This window comes from Lemur catta, chromosome 1, assembly GCF_020740605.2.
Source record: "Lemur catta isolate mLemCat1 chromosome 1, mLemCat1.pri, whole genome shotgun sequence".
In the NCBI taxonomy this organism is placed as follows: domain Eukaryota; kingdom Metazoa; phylum Chordata; class Mammalia; order Primates; family Lemuridae; genus Lemur; species Lemur catta.
In genome coordinates this window covers 144,481,420-144,498,260 of record NC_059128.1, presented here as the reverse complement: position 1 = coordinate 144,498,260, position 16,841 = coordinate 144,481,420, and positions in this window count along the sequence as shown.

The following is a 16,841-nucleotide window of genomic DNA, read 5'->3' as shown; positions in this document are numbered from 1 at the left end:
TTTAAATACTTAAAAAAATTAAGACAGAAAAATTAAAAAAGATATATGAAGCATATGTGACCATCTACTATTAGTTGCTAAATTAGAGATTCATTTCTTCTCTCAATTTTTATGTGTTTGAAATTTTTTGTAATAAATAATATGTTTTCAGTTAAAAAGTACAAGCATTATTGTAGACAAATGTGTCTTTTGCTGCATCTCTCTAAGGTAGGTACAGTATTTTAAAATCATTAATTAAGAATTACTGAAATAGAAAATTATCTTTTCCTATCTGGACAGGGGGGTGGAAGGAAAATTCGACAATATATTCTCAGACATCTGAAAATCTCATTTGTGGCAATTGGTTTTAAAACATTATTTATTTTAAGGGTTTTTTTTGTTTGTTTATTTTTAGAGACAGAGTCTCACTTTTTTGCCCAGGCTGGAGTGCAGTAGCATGACCATAGCTCACTGCAACCTCAGACTCTTGGGTTCAAGTGATCCTCCCACCTCGGTCTCCTGAGTAGCTGGAATTATAGGCATGTGCCACCATGCCAAGCTAATTTTTTTAATTTTTTGTAGAGATGAGGTCTTGATATGTTGCCCAGGCTGGTCTTGAACTCCTGGCCTCAAGCGATCCTCCCACCTCAGTCTCCCAAAGTGCTGGGATTACAGGAATAAGCCACCACACCTGGCTAATTTTAAGGTTTGGAAAAAGTGTTCCAAGAATATTTTCTGTAACTCATAATATTTTTCTTTAACCTAAAAAAGATTCTCACGAAGTGCATGGCATTTGAATCTAAAGGACCATGCTCACTGACCCTGGGCAAAGGGAGAAGTGCCACGGTGCCTTTGCAGCCATGCTGGGAACCTTGCTTTGTGGCAGAAGGGGACCATAGATCTTCAGCCAGCCAGGGAGATGTGAATGGACTTCTCTCCCTCAACAATGTAGCAGTAGCTTCTCTGGGCCTCTTGTTGACAGAGAAATCTGAACGATGGGGCTAGAAATTGGCAAACAGTGGAAAACTGGAGAATGCCTGTTCAAGCTAGGCTGGAATGATTCCAAATTCCAGAAGGTGAACTTAGAACCACAGAGCAGAACACAGGCAAGGCCATTGGGCTGGTGAGGGTAGAAGAGGATGGAGCTCACCATCAGTTCAGGGGAACATCAGTTCAAGGGAACATCGTCCCCACTGGCTGCTATTTGCCAGATGATGCAGAATAAATGTTCTAAATGCCCTTGGGGATTTCTGTTTCTGGGACAATATGGAGTAAACACACTTCTTCCTATTCCCTCTGCTAAATACAGCTAAAAAAAAAACCCCTGGACATTATATATAGAACAAACATAAGGAGACTCTGAGAGGTGGAGAGAAAACGATAGAATGATTAGGAACCTTGGGACCCATGGAATGATAATAGCGCTGGTTCTCAGGGTTTCTTTTTGCCTCATGGATCTCTGACTGAGCCCTGGAGAAGGCAGCAATCTGGAAACTTATGGGTACAGGCAAAGGAAACAGAGAGAGAGAGAGAAAGGAGAGAGAGAAAGCCTGCTCTTTCTAGCCAAAGGACCAGGAAGGGGCAACCTTGCAAGAAAGAAAACTTTTAGACAATAACCACTCTACTCCAGCTAAATCATAGAAAAAGTTGTAATAGTATCTACACCCGGCCATTCAAGGGCAAATGAGGAGCCTGAGCTTCACCACTGCCCAGCAGTAATGTGCTTCTCCACCATGTCAGTGGAGGCCATGTGGGAAGCAGCAACAAGGTACCTTCTCCCTCCCAGCCAGGGTGGTATCAGCAGAAACTTAGTGGGCAGCCTAAACTTTCATCCTTGCCCAGCAGTAATAGGCATCCTCCCCATTCCTTCCCCTCATCCCTACCCTGGGATGTCAAGAGAGGAACCTGAACTTCTGCCTCCACTGGACAGCACTGGTTTGGTGTCAAAGAAGGCTAGCTAAAACAGAAGATTTAAATGAGATCTGGAGTCTCATAAGATAGTACCCAAAATGTCCAGGGTTGATAATCACTTGTCATACTAAGAACCAGGAATATCTCACTTTGATTGAGAAGAGACAATCAACAGACCCTCAACACCAAGATGACACAGATGTTAAAATTATCCGACAAGAATTTTAAAGCAGCCAGTGTAATAATTGTGAACATGCTTGAAACAAATGAAAAAATAATGTCAGCAAAGGACCAGGAAGGAACAGCCTTGCAAGAAATAGAAAATATAATGAGTTAAATTGAAATTTTAGAACTGAAAAAAATAACAAAATAAAAAACTTCACTGGATGTGTTCTATCGTAAAATGGCAACAGAGGCAAGAATTAGTGAACTTTGAAGATAGAACAATAGAAATCACCCAGTCTGAACAACAGAGAGAAAATAGACAGGGAAAAAATTAACAGAGTCTCAGGAATTTGTGGGACTATAAAAAAAGTCCAGCATGTATGTCACCAGAGTTCCAAAAGTAGAGGAGAAAAAAGTTGGAACTAAAAAAATATTCAAATAAATATGGTTGAAAATTGGCCAAATATGACCCCCCAAATCCACATAAACCTACAGATTCGAGAAGCTCAGCAAACCCCAACTATGATAAATAAACTCAAAGAAATTCAGGTGGGGTGGGGAACTTGCAATCTTGGGGCCACATGTGGCATTCAGGATCCTTGAGTGCAGCCTTTTGACTGAATCCAAATTTTACAGAATAAATCCTTTTATTAAAAGGTGTGCAGCAGGGAAAGATGAAGCTTTTCTTGTCTCCTTTGGTCCTTAAAAAAGAATAATCTTAAAATCAGAAGGCTGCAACTTCCCCATCCCTGCTGGGAAGACCAAAAACAAACAAAAAAAAAAATTGCAAGCCAGCCAGAGCCAGAGAGAAAAGATGCCTTATCAATAATGGGAAAAAAATATTTGAATGACATCAGATTTCTCATCAGAAGCCTTGAAAGTCAGAATGCAGTGGCACAACATTTTTCAAGTTGACAGAAAAGAACTGTCAACTCAAAATCTTATACTCAGTAAAAATATTTTTTCAGGAATTAGGAGGAAATCAAGACATTCTCAGATGAAGAAAAACTACGAAAATTTGTTGACAGCAGATTTACCCTAAAAGAATAGCTAAAGTAAGTTTCTGAAACAGAAAGGAAATGATAAAAGAAGGAATCTTGGAATATTAAAAAAGAAAAACATTTCCATCAGTCAATGTTTAAAAAAAAAAAAGAACAAAAGAGAGTAAAAATATGAGTAAATATAGTATACTTTCTTTTCTTGAATTATTGAAATTATATCTGATGGTTTAAGCAAAAGATTAGTTGAGTGGTTTGTGTGCGAGATAGATTAAGGAAGTGGATAAGCACAGTGGTAATTTCTACTTCAGGCTATTTCGCAAGTGAAATGACTACTGGCTGTGAGAAAGGACTCTGGGTTCCCCAGAATTTCCTCTTTCCTCAAAATATCAAACCCCTCCAGGTCCCCCATCCTAAGCACCCATGCATGTGTTGTCTCTGTGATTTTCCATTTATGTAGAGAAAATATTTAAGGCAGTTATGAACAGGGGAGAATAAAGGGACTGAAAGCAAGGAAAGGCCTCTATATCTCACCAAAACTGGTAAAATGTCAACATGGTATAAGTGTGATGTACATATAATGCTCATACTTACATGTGCACATATAAGTGCACATATAATGTTATACCTAGAGCATCTACTAAAGGCACATATAATGTTTTTTTTTTTTATTTCAGCTCATCATGGGGGTACATAAGTTCAGGTCATATACATTGTCCATGTCCCGCCCATCCCCCCGAGTCAGAGTCCCAAGTGCGTCCATTCTCATTCTCCAGACAGTGCGCCTGGCACTCATCATGTAGTCATACCTCCATTCCCTCCCCCCCCACCTCCCTGGGTCTGCACCTTCAAGCATGACCATTCCCCAGAGGGTGTGCAATACACTCATCATGTAGGCATACATCCATCCCCTCCCCCCACCCCCCATCCCAGTCTGATATCCAATTGGTATCCTTCCCCGATGTGCATTTAGGTGATGATCAGGGAAACCAGTTTTCTGGTGAGTACATGTGATGCTTGTTTTTCCATTCTTTGGATACTTCACTTAATATAATGGGTTCCAGCTCTCTCCAGGAGAACCAAAGAGATGTCGTATCATCATTATTTCTTATAGCTGAGTAGTACTCCATGGTATACATATACCACAGTTTGCTAATCCATTCGTGGATTGATGGGCACTTGGGTTGTTTCCACATCTTTGCGATTGTGAATTGTGCTGCTATAAACATTCGGGTACAGGTGTCTTTGTTAAAGAATGACTTTTGTTCTTCTGGGTATATGCCCAATAATGGGATTGCTGAATCAAATGGTAGGTCTACTTGAATCTGTTTAAGGTATCTCCATATTGCTTTCCATAGGGGTTGCACTAGTTTGCATTCCCACCAGCAGTGTATGAGTGTTCCTGTCTCTCCGCATCCACGCCAACATGTGTTGTTCACATATAATGTTATACCTAGAGCATCTACCAAAACATCTATATGAAGAGATATTCTCAAAACACTGTAAATAAATTGAAATGAAATTCTACTTGAAATGACCAAAATTATAGAGATAGAGAATAGATTATTAGTTGCCAGGGTTTAAGGATGGTAGGAGGAAGGGAGTGGGTGTGACGGCAAAATAGTAGAGCTTTAACTGTGGTGCTGGTTACACGAATCTACACATGTGATAAAATGGCATAGAACTACACACACATATAGCAATGTCAAGTTCCTGGTGTTGTTATTGTAATATAATTACATAATATGTGTCTGTTGGGGGAAATTGTGGGACGGATACAGGAACTTCTCTACTATTTTTTGCAACTTCCTGCAAATCTATAATTATCTCAAAACAAGAAGTTGAAAAATTTTTAAATTTGATATTAATATATTTTAATTTGTATGAACATTAATATTGAATGTTATTTAATTTACTAATTAATAAATTAAATTGATTTAATTTAGTAATGTTGACATTTAAATGTATTGATATTAAATATTAATTAATATTTTATATTAATAATTTAAAATTAATATAATTGTAAATATTTTAATTTTATAAATAAAGTAAAAACAAAAGCCCCTGGGTGCTTATGCAATGACTAAAGCTTAATTTTCCATCTTGTTTTTTTAAAAAAGAATACTTTTCATTATAAAAGCAATCGTTGATAACATATATTCATGCACATGTAAAAGTATATTTATTTTTAACCACCATTTCATTTTATCCTGGGAAAATGAACCAACTTGGTTTTTGAGGATCTACTTACTACATTGGTCCAGGCCAAAAGCAGAATGTAAAGATCAGCTAGGCATGGCTCTGTCAAGGAACTTATAATAAAACCCAATGGAAGAATCGAGGCACAAAGGCAGGAAAACCAGAATAACTCGAGAGTTAGACCACAGAGCCCTCTGTAGCAGTTGGGCTGGCTTGTGCCAAAGACCATGTGTCCTACAAGTCCTGAAGACAAGCCTCTGAGATCTTCAAAAGGCCTCTGGGTGCAGATGACCTTGAGGTGGGCTTTGAAAGGTGGTGGAATTGTCAGGGAAGAGACTAAGACTGGGAGAAGGAGATTCAAGCACTAAGTGAATAATGTAAGCAGACATGGAAAGAGAGGCACGTTTAAGGGTGGAGAATAGACTGGTAGGAAAAAACCCTCCAGGTTCAGTAGGGATGACTGGAGACCCTGGAATTTGGGCTGCAACAGGGTGCATGGATTGTGTCTGGTTACAAAAGAACTGTTAAAACAAGAGTGTGGAGAAAATGAGTTTAGTGGTTGTATGCAAGGTAGATTAGAGAAGTTGATAAGCACAGTTGTAATTTCTGCTTCAGGCAACTGCTCAAACAAAAATGAGAAATGAAGTGACTGCTGGAACGGATGTACTATTCCAGGGTCCCCTGTCCTAAGCACTTATGCATCAATTCAATTTGCAATTACCTAACCCTGAGGTCAGGAGGGCCTGAGGGTGGGCCAAGTCCAAGGACCCATGAGGTAAGTCTCACAGGGTTTAGTTAGGCTCTTCTTGTTGCTTATCTATAAGTGAAAATGAATGTTTTTTAAGAACACCAGCCTCATCTACTTCAAGAGTCACCTCTTTCTAAAGCAGGGATACACAACAGAAATATAATCTGGGTCGCTTACATAATTTAAAATTTTCTAGTAGCCACATTAAAAAAGTAAAAAAGAAGCAGGTGAAATTAGCTTTAATGATATATTTTATTTAACCCAATATATCTGAAATATCATTTTAACGTGGAATCTGTTTAAAAATGATGAGATTTTACATTTTTTTGTGTGAGTCTTAAAAAATTCAGTGTGTATTCTACAGTTACAGCACATCTCCATGTGGACTAGCCACCTTTCAAGTGCTAAATCTCTACATGCGACTAGTGGCTACCGTATTAGATTATGCTTCTGCAGGGATCTGCTGCTCAAAGTGGGGTTCCTGGACCAATAATATCAACATTACCTACTAGAAGTAAGGACTCCCACGTTCTACCCCAGACCTAACTCATCAGATTCTGCACTTTGGTAGGATCTCCAAGGAATTCCTAGGTACACAAAGGTTGAGAAGCTCTGCCCCACACATTTGGGAAGAGAGATACAGGGTGCATGGTGTTTTGGCTACTCAATGTCAACATTAATCCTCATTCATATTCCATGCCACGATTTCCCTCTGCCCCAGCTCCAGAAACAAACCTAAACCGACAAGCACCCTTCCTTCCCCCAAGCACTATGATTGGTTCAGGAACGCCACATGACCCAATCGGAGTCAGTGAGACACAGAATCCTTTGGTAGATACCACTGTGATTGAATGAAAAAGGCTACAAGTTCTGGAGCCACTTGGGAGCCTGATGGGAGAGCCTGTTTGTGTATGAAGCCCATAAATGGAGGAAAACCAGATACTGATGACATCATGTGAGCCCCTGCTTCAAGCCTTACTGCTGGAATTTCCAGATATGTGAGCCAGCAAATCCCCTGTTTGTTTAAACTAGTTTGGGCTGTGTGCTAGATATTATCTGTCTTCTAGACATCTCCTCCCCTTGTTCTCCACCAGGCTCTGTGCCCTGAGAGACTGACCTTCAAGGATTACATCAGCAGGCTCCCTTGCCCGCTGGCTTCCTGTTGGGCTTGGCCACTGGGAGGCACCAGTGGGAGATCAGAGATCAGGAAGTGAATGAAGTCAGGGTATTTATTACCTTGTCTCTCTTCTTATGGGATTGCTGAGGGCCAACTAGTCATCTCTGCAAAAGGCTACAGCTACTTTCAGGCAGCCTTCTCCTTCACCTCCTTACTCTGGTCTCAGTAGTCCTCTGTCCCCTTGCTCCTTCAGGCGTAGGGCTGGTAATGGCTCCCTGAGGTTGCCAGCCCTAGAGTACTGCACTATTCCTTTTGGTTTCCCTATACCATGCCGATGCCTTTGCAAATAATTCCTTTATTAAACTGTCCTCAAATTATCCATTTTGAATATCTCTTTTGTTTCCCATTGAGACCTGACTGGTATAGTAATTGGTATCAGGAGTGGCCTTAAAAGAGGATTCCAGATTTGAGTTGCTCATGTATATGAGGAGGGCATGGATAGCCTCTTTGTTGGGGGGAAATTGGATCCTGGCAGTCCAGGTCATTCAGTGTCATCATAAAAACACAAATCATCACTGGTAGCACATGGGGCAAAGCAAAGGTAGGGGGCAAGACATGCAGAGATTTGACCAACCCACAATAAGTGTCATGAACTGAGTATTGTCTGGTCCACTGAACCATAGAATTGGACAGGTATATCAGTCTGCCATTGTAAATGGAAATGGTATATACTGAGTAGGTCCAAAGGTACAGTGAACTCCTCTCATACCCAATCCCACCGGCTAACTGTCTCCTTCCATATACCACCTAGGTCCTCAGAGGGAACATATATGGTCAGTTAACAGAGGAAAAGAAATTACAGGACTCTTTTAGACATGAACCTACACAGTATGCTGGAACCAGCTGGGTAACTGTTGCACCCCAGCCCACTCTAGAATGGCTTCAAAAGCAAGTGATGAAGGGATGTACTCTAGTGGGCAGTACTCCACTGCAGATCTACCTGAGGTACAGATCTAACTTGACCCGTGGGCAGTGACTAATAGGTTAGCCAGCTGGTCAGGGATTTGGAAAGAACAGATTAGAATATTGGTGACAAGGAGGTCTAGGGAAAAGATACATGTATGGACTTTTTCCAAAATGCAGTATATAAAGATATTCATGTTCCACATAAATGCTCATCTAAGGGCATCTATTGTGGTTGAGACTCTCAATTATCAGGAGGACAAGATGACCCAACCTGTGTAGGTCAGTTGGCCTCTTTCTCAGATGATCTGGTGCTTGCTCAATAGGCCCATTTACCAAGTGGCCATGGTGACAGGGAAGGAGACTATGTATGGCATTAACACCATAGACTTGCACTCACCAACATACCTGGCTACTGCCACCATTTTCTTTGTGGGAAGGATTTTAACTACAAATTCAAAATTTTAAATAGATAGAGGTCTATACAGGTTGTCTATTTCTTTTTTTTTTTTTTTTTTTTGAGACAGAGTCTCACTTTGTTGCCCGGGCTAGAGTGCCGTGGTGTCAGCCTAGCTCACAGCAACCTCAAACTCCTGGGCTTAAGCGATCCTACTGCCTCAGCCTCCCGAGTAGCAGGGACTACAGGCATTCGCCACCATGCCCGGCTAATTTTTTCTATATATACTTTTAGTTGTCCAGATAATTTATTTCTATTTTTAGTAGAGATGGGGTCTCCCTCAGCCTGGTCTTGAACTCCTGACCTTGAGTGATCCACCCGCCTCGGCCTCCCAGAGGGCTAGGATTACAGGCGTGAGCCATCGCGCCCGGCCTATACAGGTTGTCTATTTCTTAAGTGAGCTTTGATAGTTTGTATCTTTCAAAGGATTTGTCCATTTCATCTAAGTTGTTAAATTTATTGGCATAAAGTTGTTCATAATATTCTCATATTATCCTTTTAATATCTGTAAAAACTGTAATGATGTCACCTCTCTCATTCCTGACATTGGTAATTTGTGTCTACTCTCTCTTTCTCTCTCTCTCTTTTTTTTCTGACCAATCTGGCTAGAGGTTTAACAATTTTATAGATTCTTCTTTCTCAAAGAACCAGATTTTGGTTTTACAGATTTTTCTCTCTTTTTTTATATACTATTTTATTGATTTCCACTCTGGTTGTCATTACTTCTTTTCTTCTGCTTGCTTTGAGCTCAATTTACTACCCCCCCCCCACTCCTTCTCTATTTCTTAAGATGGAAGCTAAGATCACTTGATTTGCAACCACCCTCCTTCTTTTGTAACACGTACATTCAGTGCTATACCATTTCCCTAAGTACTGCTAAGTGCCAAGTTTTTTTATTCAGGCTGTGCGAAGCCCAGAAACCAGCCAAACTCCTGGTTATTGAATCTCTTTCAACATATTAAGGGAAGTTATTTGTCTTTACAGGAATAGACACATAACATGGATATGGATTTGCCTCCCCTGCCTATGGTATTTCTATCAGTACCATTAGTTTATAGACCTGCAAACTGCCTTATCCATTACCATGGTATTTCACGTGACACTGCTTCCATCTAAGGGACATTTGTGGCAAATAAAGTGTGACAATGGCCTCACAGTCTTAGAATTCCTGGTTTTATCACATGTCCTATCATCCAGAAAAAGATGATTTGATAGAATATTGGATTGATCTATTTAAGTCTTGGTTCATAAGCCTTAAATCAGCAACCAATATTTGGTGCCTTCTCTCCCACAAGCAGAATTCATGGCTTTGGGAAATGTCTTAGTCCATTTTCTGTTGCTACAATAGAATATCTGAGACTGAGACATTTATGAAGAAAGGAGGCTTCTTTTGGCTCACAGTTCTGGAGGCTGGGATATCCAGGATCAGGCAGCCACATTTGGTCAGCTTCTGGTAAGGCCTTTGTGCTGTGTCATAACATGGCAGAGAAGCAGAAGGGGAAGCAGACATGTGCAAAGGGGCAAAACATGAGGGCTGGCCTCATTTTATAACAACTCACTTTCACAGTAACTAATCCAGTCTCTTGAGAGCAAGAACTCACTCACACTCAGGAGAATCAACCAAGCCCTACAAGAGTGCCATTATCCCTCTTAATGACTTAATCACCTCTCAAAGGCCCCACCTCTCAACACTGCCACACCAGGGACTGAATTTCCAACTCATGAATTCTGGGGGACACACTCAAACCATAGCAGTTAATAAGGGGTAAAGGTAGTTTATTTGGTATAATCACTTGTGTACTCACTGTTACACCAAATAAAGCATAAAGGAATTTTTATGCTTCCCAACTCTACAATCTTGGGCCTGATGGCTTTGGGAATCCTAGTGCTAAATGGAATGATGCTTTCATCAGGGGACACAACTATGATTCCATTAAACTGGAAGTAAAAACAGCATCCTGACTTATAAATGTTGTAGCAGAGACTGACCCCAGCCTCTAGGTTTATGACCACCCTGCTAAAGACCATATATCTCAGAGTCCTGTGTAGCTAGGGCTGGTAGACTAGATTATTGCTTATAGAACATTTCATCCTTCCTTCCTTATAGGTCTTCATGGAAATAGTGTATCTTCTGCCCTGTGGATGTTGGGCTTGGTTATATGATTTTCTTTGGCCAATGAGATGCTAGCAGACCTGATCAAAGCAAAGACTTTAAATATTGCTTGCACAACTGGGTGAACTCAGGCTTTCATCTTGCCATCCTGACCCTGGATAGAAGAATGCAGAAGGGAGTGGGCTCAGGCCTGTGCCAGGTCACCAATCTTGCCCTAATTCCACCTTCTCCACATGGCTCCTAATGTATGTGTTTGACTTACAAAGGCATATGTGTGCTGCTATTACTATGAAAGTCATTTCCATGAGGAGCACATGTCCTGGGTAGCTTGCTGGTGGCAGAAGATGAGAGACACATGGAACAGACCTGCATCCCAGCTGCAGCCTGGAGCCAAGCCTAGCTGCGATGTAGATCTGCCAAATACCAGCTGATCTGCAGACACTTGATCACAAAATAAGTACTTACTCTGTCTGCCACTGATACATTGTGGTTGTTTGTCACATATCATCTTTGTGGCAATAGATAACTAAGGCCCTACATATGGCCACGTGATTAAGTTCTGAGCAATGGCATGTAAGAGGAAATGATACGTGCAACTTTTAGTTCGTGACCTTAACAGAAAGGTGTGTGCTCTCTACTTTCCCTACCTGCCTCACGCTGCAGAAATGTGGGTGTGGTTGTGGGAGCTAGAAGCTATGTGATGAGGATGGCAGAGACAGGATGGGAAGTGACTGGGTCCCTGACACTATGGAGTTAAACTATCAGCCCAGGACTGCTTACACTCAGACTTTTATGTCAGAGAGAAATGGATTTCTATCTGGCCATTGTTACATCAGGAATGCTGGCATTCTAACATGGTTTGGGTTTTCTGTCATGAACAACCAAGAGTCCTAACTGACAAATGGGTTTGTCACATGCCCGCCCCCGCAGCGCTTATGTAACCACAGCCCCTCCGTGTCCACTGATGGCCTGCTTCCTGTTCTGCTGTGAGTCCTGCCCCCTGTGCAGTTGAACGCTGGACACATAGTCTGCCCTGCATCACTACTGCTCCTGTCACAAGGGCCCCCTTTCAGCTCCCCTGCTAGCTGTGTGGGTGTATCCAGTTTCATCGACAGGATGGCTGTAACTGAACACATCCAATACCTGGCCTATAGTTTAGAGCACAAAGTTAGAGTAAGGATGCACATTTACTCACCCTATAACTCAGAGGTACAAAAACAACATAGCTCCTTTGTTTTCCGTAATCTAATCTTTCCCCTGAGCCCTCACCCTGCTAGGTGGGAAGGAGAAATTTAGGCTTGCCAATCAACAATATATGAGATTCTTTTGGTTCAAACACTGTCTTTGTGGGTAACTTGGTCTCTCTTAAGTGCTGTTTTTTAGGTCCAACTCCCTTCCCTCTTTATCTTGCTAAGATGGTGCCTGAGAATGTGGGAAAGAGGAGGCTCATGTGACTTTGTGGTGGAGGGAAAGGTTATCTTGGATCTCTGTGAGCAGGTCCTTGTTCTGTCCTCTGACTCTGTCATGCGGTGGCTGGCCTGTTCTGATACCTGAGTTCCTGTGTGTCACCTGCTGAGATGCAGCAGGCCTGGTATGGCCTTTGGAATGTGATGCCAGGACCCAGAACTGAAGTCCACAGTTTTAACCATTTTCTTTCAGGCATAAAATTCCACCTCTGCAGGCTTTTCATTCTCCGTACAAGCCTCTACAATACCTCCCCCCAATGCCTTCAAGGGGCAGAGGGAAACTTTCTCTATCTAGGAACTGAAGGGGTTAAGTTCTTGCACAGGGCATTCTGTAGGACACTTTTATGTAATTCTATGTAAGGAATCAATGTGGGGGCTTTACTATACTCTTGCCCAAAAGACAATGGGGAGGGGGGATAGTATGGGGAGGAGGGTGCTAATTGGGTTAGCATTTACCTAAGAGAGACCAAGTTACCCCCAAAAGACTATTTGAACCAGAAGAATCTGATAATAATAGAATAATACCTTCTCTGCCTTCTGGATGGGGTTGTCAGAGCTTAGACTCTGCTCTAAGGTCATAGGGATTCCTTCCTACGTCATGGTCCACTGCCATTCACCAGGGAAATGACACTAGTTCTGGGGCCCAGGTCCCCTTGAACAATGGAAGATGATCTCCTCATCAGGTATATTGCTCACAGCTGTAACATGGAGGCTGGTTCATCAATGTTTGTGCACTGCATTCCATGGAGACTAAACGGCACTTTAGTTTCCCTTCTTCGTGTCCTAAAATTTCCAACTCAATGCTCAGACAGGCAGAGAGGCCTAATCTTGGTAGACCCTAAACCCTAATTTACTCATTCAGCTTGGGTACTGAAGGCAAAAACAAGGCAAATAAGGCTCCACAATCCACTAGGAATCAATAAGAAAGCTTTTATTTCCATAATCAGATTTTGCAATGAGAAATTAGGCAGTGCCATGGACAAGCAATGATGCAGCATGGTATGGTGTGAATGACATCATGCAGATGTCTGTTTTTCCTGTTTTTCCTGCATAAGCAGACCTGAGTCAAACCATACAGCAGTGTTGTTACTCAACCTCTGTCTCTGTAATGCTTTCTTACTCTATTCCTACCAATTAATAAATAGCAGCTATCACCTATTCAACACTCAGAATAAGCCAGGTACTACTATGCTGAGCATTTCCAGGAATTTCCAGAAGCAAGTTTCTTAACCTTGCTGACTTTGTTTTCTCATCTGTAAAACTGGCATAAAAACCTCACAAGGCTATTTTACTGATTAAATGAGGTGTTTATACCCCTCCACACATTGCGTGGCACATTATAAGCACTTAAATCTAACTGTTGCTCTGAAGATTTTTATTGGGCTTTTTATCTGAATTTATGTTATAAAATTAGGCATCCATTCCATGCTGTCTCAATCTATTCAGTTCCTGAGTTCAGAGAGGGGGAATACCAAGGTATCAGAAGATAAATATGAGTATTCAGTTCCTGTGTTTAGATAGTGATGGATATTGTAGTTTTGAATGTTTTTATAAATTATACCCGCCCCTCAGAGATTCTGATACTCCTAAGTTTGAGAATTAACTGGTGTATAAATTTTTGCAAATTTTCCTTAAAAGGGAAGAAAAGCAACTCTTCATAAATTTCCAGATTGTCATTGTGCTGCCAGGGCTTAAGGTGAGCAAACCCCCAAAAAACCCAGAAAAATCCTTTACTTCCTTTCTAGCCATAGGGTAGCCCCACTACTATTCACCAGGGAAATAACACCAGGGCACCCACAGCCTAATTTGAAATACAGAATATTCACAAAAAGAGAAGACTATGGGTACACTACAGGGCAGGCTAAGTGCTCAGAGATGGTCTGGGTGAGGCGGTAAGTGTACACAACAGCCCTCAGGGCTGAAACAATCTCAGAAAAAGCATTTAAGGGGTGGGGGCTGAGAGGGGCAGGTGGGCTATAAGCTGAACCTAGCAGAGCAGGTCAGACTGGGCATGTGGACCAAAGGAAAAGCAGCATTCCTGGAAGGAGGAACGGCCTGAGCACAGGGGCTGAGGGAGGCACAGTGAGACTGGGTTCAAATGGAGAGTGTCAGAAGTCCCTTCAGTGTGAAAGGGGATGGCAGGAGTGGGTGTGCCAGCCAGACAAACTAGTATTACTGAAATGTGAGAAACCAAACTTAAAATTATGAAATACTTAGAAAGAGCACATAAACACTTAAGAATAGTTGGGCATGGCAGGAGTGGGTGTGCCAGCCAGACACACTAGTATTACTGAAATCTGAGAAACCAAACTTTAAATTATGAAATACTTAGAAAGAGCACATAAACACTTAAGAATAGTTGGGCACTTGTGTACCTATCACTCAGGTTAAGAAATATAACATTACCTGTATCTTTTAAATCATCTGTGTGCCCTACCCTGGCTGCACCACGTTCTTCCCCCTGCACTTAATCACTAAACTGAATTTTTTTGTGTTGTTTCCTTGCTCTTCTTAAGATAACTTTCTTGGATATTTTTGTGAATGCAATCATATTCCATGTATTTTTCCCTTACTTTCTATCAGCATTGTTTTGAGATTCATCCAAGTTATTCTATATAGCTGTAGTATATTATTGCTGCTGTATAATATCTACCGCATGAATAGTTTTACATTCTATTAGGGTGGTTTCCTTTACTTATTTTTTTTAGCCATTACAAAACATGTTGATGTAGGTTTTCTAGTATATATTGCTTGGAATGTATGTACAAAAGTTTATTTTGGATATATACTTGGGAGTGGAATTGCTGGGCTGCAGGGGAGGAGAGTTTTCACTTTGCTAAGTAATATCAAACTGCTTTCCAAAGACTTTGCAAATTTACATTCAAGACTAGCAGAGAGGCCGGGCGTGGTGGCTCACGCCTGTAATCCAAGCACTCTGGGAGGCCCAGGTGGGAGGATCACTTGAGGTCAGGAGTTCAAGACCAGCCTGAGCAAGAGCGAGACCCTGTCTCTACTAAAAAAAATAGAAATAAATTATATGGACTACCAAAAATATATAGAAAAAAAAAATCAGCCGGGCATGGTGGCACATGCCTGTAGTCCCAGCTACTCAGGAGGCTGAGGCAGGAAGATTGCTTAAGCCCAGGAGTTTGAGGTTGCTGTGAGCTTGGCTGAAGCCACAGCACTGTAGCCTGGGCAACAGAGCAAAACTCTGTCTCAAAAAAAAAAAAAGACTAGCAGAGGATGAGAGTATCTGTTCTTCATCTTGGCCAACACTTAATAATAATATTATCTGGCTTTTTAATTTTTGCCTATTGTTGAGGGGACAAATGATATCTCATTTGAGTTTTAATTTACATTTTCTTGATTATTAATGAGGCTGAGGTTTATTGGCCCCCAAAATATTCTTGTGGAATATTAGTAAATTGCTTTAAAGAATTTAAATTACATTGTTAGTGTTATATAATATTTCTCCTTATAAAGAGTTCAAACAATACACATAAAGCAAATGTGTACCTCACCTCCATGTACCTCCTAGACCTTATTTTATATATTTAACATACATGTAGAAATCTTATTCTACAACTTGCTTGTTTATCTTATAGATCATACTATTCCAGTATGTACAGATCTACTTCAGTCTTTCTAATTGTTGTATAATATCTCAGAGTGTGGATGAAACATAATTTTATCAATCCCTTTTTATTTTTTGAACAATATTTGGATTTACAAAATCCAAAATGTACAAAAGGGTATGCCCTTCTGCTCCTTTTCCTCAACAAGTCAGTACCCCTGGCCTGGAAGCAACCAAAGTTAGCTGAGATTGGCTAGTTGTTCACCAATTCCATCTGTTTCTTCTTCCTGAGCACACAGAAGCCATTTCTCAGACTCCTTGACTTAGGTTGGAGTCAGACAACTGGGTCTGATCAACACAACATGGGAAGAGGTAACAGATACAACTTCCAGTTTTGGCCCGTTTTTGTGGTGTTCTCTCAACTGACTGCCTGAATGCACAGGATCCAGTGGAAGACTCCAAGGAGGCCCTTAAAGATGGTGGGGCCACAAGATGGAAAAAGTCCAAATTTCTGATTCTCTGCCTGAAAAAGAGGGACCAGGGAACTCTACATTGGACTTTATGTGTGTAAGAAATAAGTTGTGGGGTTAAAAAATCCAGATGTTTAGGTTGTTACTTCAGCTACCAATAATTACGTGAACACATGTTTCTCATGTATCCTGAAATGTTCCACATATTAGGTAATTAAATAGAAAATGTCTGATTTCAAATCAAGAGTTTAGTTTATTACATCTCAAACAAGAAGCAGTACAATTATTCAAAGTATGTACCTAAACTATCGACACAGTTTTCCCATCTTAAAGGTAGCTTGCTTATGCCAGCAGTGAAGAAGCCTGGAGAGCGAGTGGCGATGAAATCGCCAAAGGCATTTTCCACAGCTTGTTGAGAACTGAACATTTTTCCTTGCAAGAAGTGGTCCAAAGCCTGAAAAAAGTGGTAGTCAGTTGGTGCAAGGTCTGCTGAATACGGTGGATGACAGAGAGTTTCCAAGTCCAGCGTCTGTAGTTTGAGTAGCGTTGTTTGTGTGATATGTACTCAAGAGTTGTCTTGCAAGAGGATTGGCCTGTCTCTGTTGACCAATCTTGGCTGCTAAATCACAAGCATCCTCATCATTTCATCCAATTGGTTGAAGTAGACATCTGCTGTAATCG